This window comes from Boleophthalmus pectinirostris, unplaced genomic scaffold, assembly GCF_026225935.1.
Source record: "Boleophthalmus pectinirostris isolate CB_2022bp ecotype Guang Dong unplaced genomic scaffold, ASM2622593v1 HiC_scaffold_13, whole genome shotgun sequence".
NCBI classification, from domain to species: domain Eukaryota; kingdom Metazoa; phylum Chordata; class Actinopteri; order Gobiiformes; family Gobiidae; genus Boleophthalmus; species Boleophthalmus pectinirostris.
This window is the reverse complement of record NW_026571036.1, coordinates 8,639,579-8,649,269: the sequence shown is the minus strand read 5'-3', so window position 1 is coordinate 8,649,269 and position 9,691 is coordinate 8,639,579.

The following is a 9,691-nucleotide window of genomic DNA, read 5'->3' as shown; positions in this document are numbered from 1 at the left end:
TTTTCGAGCTGCTAACCCTTTACCCTTGGATTATGTGGATAGGTAGGACATGATTTATGCATTTAGTGAATGTATTCAAACATTGATTTTACCCTTAGGAGACGACGTCCAAAAATAAACGCCTGCATATCCTCTGGGAGCTCGAGCTTAACAGGCTGGCCTACTGCTCACTATGCGGTCACAACACAACACACAATACTCTGCCTTTTTTACATATATTTATATTTTATGTTACTTAAAGCATGCATAGTTAAGAGAAATATACTCACTTCTATTCACAAAATGGATTCTTGAGAACTTTAAGCCATGTTAGAATGATGTAACCTCATTAAAAACATACTCACAGTTGTGTTTGTGTTTTGTTTCATCCACATACGTCTTTTATTATTAGTTTTTCTACATCTCCAAAGCTCAAAATGCTCTTTTCCACCTTGTGATGTCATGTAGTAGTAGTAGTTTTCAAGCTAGCAGGTACGTTTTACCTCTGCTTCAGCAGAGACTGACAATTCCAGGGTGGAAATCACCCAAATCAGGGGTTTTCAAACTGGGTGAATGTGAGCCTCTCCTTAGAGCAGATAAAGACAGACGAGCCCAAAATCCCATCTGCCCACCCTCCCCCACACAGGCCTTTGGAGTAAATGCAGCTTTTGTGTTTCAAGCAATGATGAGTTTCAGTAACAATGAATAATATATATTAATACTGTATTTTCATATATATATATATATATATATATATATATATATTTTTTTTTTTAATTTTTTTTAAGTGCATTCATGAACGATTTTTACAACTAATTAAAATAATTTCCAACTTTATGCAGGGCAAACTGAGGTGAATTTTAACATCACTGAACATCAGAAGGACACCAGGACTGAACCAGAACTAAACCAAGACTAAACCAGGTCTAAACCAGGACTAAACCAGGTCTAAACCAGGTCTAAACCAGGACAAAGCCAGGAGAAAATCAGGTCAAAATCAGGTCTAAACCAGGTCTGAAGAGAGAAAGAGGGAGGACCCCAAGCCCACGAAGCAGGGCGTCCACAAAACACGATCGGGCGACGCCTGCACCTATCCCCATGGAGGGCAGAGCTCTGTGCCGGTCCTTTCGCCTGCGATCACCCGACAGTCTACACGGATGCACCTCCTGGCCTGTCCCAACACTCAGTCTTGGTTCAGTTCTGGTTTAGTCCTGTTTTAGTCCTGGTTTAGTCCTGGAATCAGTCCTGGTTTAGTCGGTGTGTGTCACATCTCCCCAGTGGCTCTCTGGCGCCTCCCGGGGGAGTCGGGCCTGACCTGTTGAAAACCTCTGATCTAAATGATTCTAGTGAAGGTGTTTGGAGTTTAAAAACACAGTGGAGCACTTCCTGTATTACCACATGACATCACAAGGTGGCACAGAGCATTTTTAAGAGAACAATTTAACCTAAATATGCAGGATTTGTGAGTTAAATGTGTGTGAATGAAACAAAACACAAGTCCAGGTCTGTTTGTGATGAGGAAACAACAGATTTTAGATCAGAAAATACCATAACATGGGCCCTTTAAGCAATGCCAAAAAGACAAATTTACTATAAAAAGGTTTCGACTAATTACTTTTAATCTTCTGAGTATATTTTGATTCATTTATGTGTAGCACTTAGTCACATTTATTATTAAGTTACAGCTGTAATAACAAATTACTCACAAGTCCTGGCCTCTGTCTTCACGTTAACATACGGCTTCTTTAAAAACAAGATTCACCTGTGAGATCGTTCGCTCGAATTCTAAAAATAATAGCCGTATTTTTGCCAAACGGTGGACCATTTGTTGCTCTGACTCGGGCTGACCCTGGGCTTAAAAGCTCTGAAAATATGTGGTTCTTTTCAGGCAGGCTCACTGTTTGACCGGGGTCAGAGCTGCAGCAGTCTTTTCCCGGCCGTTTGGCTCAAAAGCAACAAGGCTAAATGGCTAGAAAGAGCAAACACATCTGATGATCCATTAGACAATAATAATTTTCATTTCACCTCAGGTTCTTCTCACCTTGGAGATATGTGCTCGCCGTCCTACCAAAATGTCCATCCTCACACGAAATTTATGTGATTTGGGGGATATTTCGCTTCTTTTCAACACATAACACATTTGGATCACCATGTTACCGTTTATTGTTTTCAAAATGCTATATTCTCCAAAAACAAAGCATTAAAATGTTAGATTTCAGTTTCGTTTTGACATTGAGTCCCGCCACCCTTCGTTTTCCGCACTGTCACTCCCATTTCCCACTTCTTAGTCGCTCCCCGAAGACCATTTCAGAGTGACAACACAAAAAAACTACTGGACCTACTGCACATCGCTCCAAGTGTGTCAAACTATAATGTACTGTTTTGTGTAATGTTTTTCTATATTTATGAAAACTGTCTGTGTGGGAACTTGGGTGATGTAGGTTTGCGGGACAGGTCACAAGATTACGTAAACATGCCTGGAAGACATAAAACCTCTTCAGGTATGTCTTAATGAGGTTACAATATAACAACAATGCTCCAAAAAGGCTCTACTGCGCATGTCTCCTGCAGAAAAATCCATTGTCCTGCTGCAAGTAGTGAAATATTTAGCTGAAAATGGTAATTGAGCAGCAGAAAGAAAGTTTGTAGTGAGTGAGAAACTTATAAGGGACTGATGGAAAGCGGGGATGGAGAACACAGCTTCAAGATAACGGGGACTGTGCACCATGCAATTTTCCTGGAAGTCACTGGATGGATGGACAAAGCCTGGACTTCAGTGACACTGAAACCATCTTGTCGGGATTCAGAAAGACCGGAATAATTCTAACTGGAACTGATGCTGAGTCTGACGACAGTGACACAGAAGAGGCAGCGGCGCTCCGTTTACCTCATGGATCTATGGTTTATTTCCAGAGGTTGCTCAGAAATGACACTGAGGATGAAGAATTCAGTGGATTTTGTGATTTGGAGTGAGATGGAGAGCTTGGTAAACTTGTTCTGTTCTGTTGTGAAGGCTGTACCAAATGGTGAAGTTTTTTGAGTGCATCACATGTGCATATTAAACATTGAATTTATATATTTGTTTGACTATTACACATTGAAATCTTATGTATGTTTAAAGGTTGTATGGAGGATTTTTTTTTTTTTGTTTGTTTCAAGTTGTCAATGATAGCATTATAGAGGTGCAGTAGCCTTGTAATTATGATGACCAAAAAAAAGAGAATAAAAATTCATCAACTCTGGACGTGGTGGGGCTAAACATTTGCCAATAGATAACGACATTGCCTCGTTATCTGTTAGCTGACAGGCTGTCAATCAATCTCCCTACGTTTCTAGCGTAACTGACTTGCCTGCGCCGCCGGTACGTGGTTTACGTACGACTGTCACGCAGTCCACAGACGCAAGACGCACAGACGCTGTTTACTCCACCAACGCAACAGTTCTTAGCGGCTTTTTTTGACCTATATCTTCCTCGCAGTTCGCACAAAGTTTGTTGCAATGGCGACAAGAATCCAGGAGCAGTTCGCCGCAAAAGAAAGTCAGTTTTTTGAGGTCGCTGAAAGAAGAAGACAAGGGGAAAAGCAGCGAAGCCAAACTAAGGTGATTCTTGAAGATTCATTCCAGCGATGGCGCGACTGAAGCAGACGCAGGGTCTAAAGACTGACGCACTGGTCGACACAAATTACTCCTGGACAGGTTACTTCTGCTTATTATGAAAACGTACTTTATTTCCAAGAGCTAGTCACAAACGTTTTTCAGGACACGAAAGCGATATCCTATGTCTGAAAACGTAATTTTCAAGGCAAAGAAAAGAGTCCGCTTGCTGCTGCGTGTTGTAGCTAGTTCATTCGGACTGAATCTCCAGCAACTCTCTGCTCCCCTTTCCTGCTTCCTGTCCCCGCTGCCCGTTCCGCTCTTCCCCCTGCTCCTCACTTCTCCGCGCACGGAATCTCCGCGCACCGCTCTTCTCCTCTCTCCTCCTCTCCTCTCTCCTCTCTCCTCTCCTCTCTCCTGCTCCTCACTTCTCGTCCACGAACGAAATGTCCGCACACCCCCTCCCCCCGCTCCTCACTTCTCCGTCTTGCCTAACCAACACTGTAGTTAGTTGTTTACAAGTCATGTGCAGCACCGGCTGTAAACAAACCTGTTTCTGGCGTAAAGAGGAGGCGGGAGGAGGCGTTTCTACGTAGGAGCTGTAGGGGAGGGGGGGTGGTTTCACGCATGCGCAACATTTGAAAAAGGACAAACAGTCGCTGGATTTCTCGTTCCTTGGAAAAATCCTCTATACAACCTTTAAGGACCTGTGTAGCCGTAGGCGGTCAGGGGTAGTGATCTGACCCAGAGCTCTGGATTAGAATTGTATTGTATAGGGAATAAATTCTTTTTGATTTTAATCGATCGATTCCAGTGGTTATTTTTAAGAGAACACGCTGAATGTTTTTTTTGAGGATACCTAACAGTTGTTATCTGAGTAACTGTTAACATACTAGACGCCTATTCAGTCTGTTGTTCTCTGTTCTATTGTTTTTACTGTAAGTTGCCTTTTAAGATGAAATGTCGGTTCCTTGTCTAAATTTCCCCCCAAAAAGTGTGATTTATATATTTTTGTTTTGTTTTTTCTTCTTCATTACACACTTTTTGGCTGGTGCGACTTATACTCCAGAGCGACTTATAGTCTGAAAAATACGGTACTTGCTTTAATTTAAGAACCAACTGGTTTGTTGTGGTAAATGTAAGTGAAAAATGGTAAAAAAGAGAAAAAGGTTAATTCTCTTTTCTCACTTTTAGCAGACTGGCATGACAGTAAACATCCCCACAGGCTAATTGGAGAAGCATAAATAGAGAGACAGAGATACAAGTTTTGCTCCAGACACTTTTCACTTTTTTTCAATGGCCTTTGTGTCTCAGTCAAAGGTCTCAGTGCAGGTTGGGTCTGCAGATCTGTGTCAGGGCAGTTTGAGGAGAGGAAGAGTCAAAAGTGTCCCTCCTCTGTGTCCTGCAGCCAACACTACAGGAAAGGCCTCGTTCTTACTCCACTCTGGTGTTTCTGTTGGTGCTGAAATGGTCCATTCCCTCAAAGTATTTCCTCAAGAAGGCCTGACATCATGCCAGCACAAGTTGGAAAAGTGCATTTTGAGCTTTGGAGGTGTTGATAGACTAGTAATAAAGGGTTACTGAAACAACTGTGGGTGTGTTTTTTTCTTTCTAACACGGCTTAAAGTTCTCAAGAGTCCATTTTGAGTAATATAAGACCTTAAAATGCAGCATTATTTATCTAAAAGTAAGTTAAAGTGAGTGTTTGCCAAATGTTGTCAGAGGTCAAAAACAGAACAGCTAAAAGTTTGTGGTAAACATATCCAACATTTGTACTTTTCCAGGAGTTATGCAATGTTTATAGACTAGGGTGACCAAATGTCTGTTTTTCCCTGGACATGTCCATTTTTTGCGTCCTGTCCTGGGCATCCGGGTTTTTTTTGTTTTTTTTTAAGTGATGGATGTCCAGGTTTTCAGTTCCGTTCACTGGGGTCATTAAAGGTTGTATGGAGGATTTTTTTTTGTTTCAAACTGTCAGTGAAAGATTAAAATACCATTACAGAGACGCAGCAGCTTTGTAATTATGATGACCAAAAAAAAAAAAAGAACAAAAATCTATCAACTGTGGACGTAGTGAGGCCAGATAAACATCAGCCAATAGAAAACGAGGCTCCCTCATTTTCTATTGGCTGTTGGGTTGTCAATCAAACTCCCTAGTATAACTGACTCGTCGGAGCGCGGGGATTACGTGGTTTACGCAGCGGTTCTTAGAGGCTTTTTCGAACTGTCGCTTCCTCGCATTTCGCACAAAGTTTGTCGCAACGGCGGACGAGAATCCACGACCGGTTCGCCGCAAAGAAAGTCAGTTTTTGAGGTCGCTGAAAGAAGAAGAGAAGGGGAAAAGGAGCAAAGCCAAACTGAGGTGATTCTTGGAGATCTCGTCCAGCGATGGCGCGACCGAAGCAGACGAAGGGTCTAAAAACTGACGCGCTGAATTACTTCGAGACAGGTCACTTCAACAGTAATTCTGAATGCGCACAAGGACTGTCGCTGTATTTCTCTTCCCTTAAAAAAATCCTCTATACAACCTTTAAATAGGGCGGCTCTCGTAGCTCTCAGAGGAGCGAGACACAAACAGTCGGTCAACCTGTAACATGCCGAAGTCCAAATGCGCATTTAACCATGACTTGTACAAGAAATTCTCAGTTTTCCGTCCTGGTCCATAATGGAGCCTTACAGCGCAGAGTCCTGAACGGGTCCGTTTTAGGAGACCCACAGTACAACGCCGCACCCGCACAGTATAGGACCGCACTCGCCCGTTAACCCGAGATTATATCAAACTTTTGATACCTACGCCTACGCCACGGACTGAACCAAAACTAAACCAGGACTAACCTAGGACTGATTCCAGAACTGAAGAGGACGGACTAATCCAGGACTGAACTAGGACTAAAACAGGAGTAAACCAGAACTGAAATAGGACTCACTGTCGGGACAGGCTCGGAGGTGACCGCAGGAGAAAGGACCGGCTCAGCTCCGCACCTCACGAAGGTAAACGTGGCCATCGCCCGATCGCAGTTTTTGGACGAAGTGCTCGGCGTTCTCTCTCTTAAGTCCAAGATGAGTCCTGGTTTAGACCTGGTTTAGTCCTGACCCACCCGTGTGTAATTACTACCCGTCCGTAATACGCAATACACGTTTATACGCTGAAAAAAAAAAAGAATGCATGCAAAATTGAACACAAAAAAAATCTGCAAAAGTGCGAGACCGGGTTTTCACAAACAGAAATATGGTCACCCTATTAGAGACAATAAAACATAAAAAAACACAACATTCCTGGCTTCAAATAACTCCTGCTTATAGACTCGATATATAAATGGACATCGCTAATCCTCTATTAAACAGGAAGTGAACATAGGGGTGCTTTCGGCTCCATTGATTCTGGCTCCATTTCGCTTTGTATTGAAAAAACGTCCCCACTCTCTCTGTAACTGCTGCTGTCAGGCTCCTCATTTTGGTCTCAACATGATCCCGGTGTTTTTATTTCCCTATTTAGTCCGTAAATCACTTCCTACTCCCAAAATGGAACTTGGCTCCAAATTCGTTGGAGCTAAATGAAGTGACGCCACACTCCCGCAGTCCACTTCTACGTACAATTTTCATGCGCCTTCGTTTAGAATGACGGGAAATAATGGTTTGATTTAGATTTGGCAGCAACTATTCCACCTTTATTAAATATTGTTAATAAAGTTATGGACTTGCCTGCCTAAACTGACAAAACAAACTCGAAAGACCAACTGTGTATTGTTTTTTTTATGGATTACAACCGTTTAAATGTGTCAATGGGTCAAATGCAGATGACAAATTCCCTGCAGAGACACTAAAATGTATTTTACCCTAATCTTAACCTTAATTTTAAAGCAGTAAATTCTAGTAGGTGATATCATAAAGGTGCTGGGCCTTCATGGGTTTTTAATGTCATTTTAGTTAAGACAGAGGTCCACATCTGTCCACATCTGTACTCTGTGTGTGTATTACTGTAAAATGATGTCGCCGTTCTGACAATGTACCATTTTCTGGCAAGTAAACGCCGCATGGACCGTGTCTTCTCGTGTACGATGTGTGGGCCACGCCTCTAAACCAGGACTAAAACCAGGAACTAAGACCAGGACTAAAACCAATACTAAAACCAGAACTAAAACCGGGACTAAAACCAGGTCTAAAACCAGGTCTAAACCAGGATTAAACCAGGACTAAAATCAGGACTAAAACCAGGACTAAAACCAGAACTAAAACCAGGACTAAAACCAGGACTAAACCAGGTCTAAACCAGGATTAAACAAGGACTAACACCAGGACTAAAACTAGGACTAAAATCAGGACTAAAACTGGGACTAAAACCAGGTCTAAACCAGGATTAAAACTAAAATCAGGACTAAAACCAGGCCTAAATCAGGTCTAAACCAAGATTAAACCAGGATAAAACCAGGACTAAAATCAGAACTAAAACCAGGACTAAAATCAGGACTAAAACCAGGACTAAAATCAGGACTAAACCAGGATTAAACAAGGACTAAACCAGGACTAAAATCAGGACTAAAACCAGGACTAAAATCATGACTAAAACCACTTCTAAACCAGGTCCAAAATCAGGACTAAAACCAGGTCTAAACCAAAACTACAATCAGGACTAAAACCAGGATTAAAATCAGGACTAAAACCAGATCTAAACAGGAATGAAATCAGGACTAAAACCAGGACTAAAACCAGAAATAAACCAGAACTAAAACCCAGGACAAAAATCTGAACTAAAGCTACTTCTAAACCAGGTCTAAACCAGGACTAAATTCAGAACTAAAACCAGGACTAAATCAAGACTAAAATCAGGAGTAAAACCACTTTTAAACCAGGATTTAACCAGGATTAAACCACGCCGCATGGGACCCAATTTGAAAACCCCTGACTTAGAGGATCTTGCAAAACCGATCGTTTCTTTTCTTTTCACTTTCTACCATATTATAACATTGTTCCATCAACCAAGGAACTGTAAGATTTTGTACAATACTTCTCCCTGTTCACTACAACTTCACAAACCTGATGTGATGTGCTGTAGAAAGAAAGTGAAAGTGACTTATGAAACCTGCTAATATGTTGTTTTTGGCAGATAAAGCATTAAAAAAGACATATTAACTCTTTCCCCCCTGGACGCCGACTAGGAACAACCCATACATATGTTACTAGTTCTACCCATAGAGCATAATTGCATAAAAGAAAACAGACTTCCACGAGTGATTATAAATGATTTTTACACTCATGAACTTAATTGTAACACAGACATATTTGTATCTCTGGAAACCTTAGACTCTGAACTCTTCATTTATGGATGTTTAAATGTGATTCAACTCATTTATAGGTGTATAACAGCTCACTGAAAATGAGAGTTTACCTGGTCAGGTGCAAACTCGAAAACAAAAAACTACATTCAGCATCTGATATCTGCATGTTCTGAGTACTATATTCATAAAAAATAAAAAATATACTTTGTCAAAGTATTTAAACAGATTTCATATCACCAGATACAGTATATCCAAGTGTGCACCTGTTTTTACCTGTTGTACACCTGTGTGCACCCAATTATTTTTTTTCCATTTAACTTATTCAACTCATTTAGCTTATTCAACTTATTTTATTTATTCAACTCATTTAGCTTATTCAACTTATTTTATTTATTCAACTCATTTAGCTTATTCAACTAATTTAGCTTATTATAATATAATAATATAATAATAAAACTCTTCCCCGTCAGTGTGTGTCCAGTATTTGTCATCTTGGTTATTTTCTCGAGTGCAGAGCTCCACATAAGCGTTTTTTCTGTAGTGATTCTGTTATACATCGCATCTTGGAAAAAAAGACTGAAATATTTTAAAGGACTGGCCTGGGCAACATCCAGATTTCAGGGCAATTTTGGTTCATAATCGAGTATAAAGCTCAGATAGTTTGTTGGGACATCGCAGGACTCCACACAGACGCATCAGCGGCATTCTCACCTTCTCCCCGAAAGTCCGTCGCTATCGCTGTTTTCCACTTTATAATCAACCTTCAACATCATCATTTTGAAATCTATAAAAGTCACTTTCTCTAAACTTATCCATAAAATACGTCCGCTCCTCATTATTTC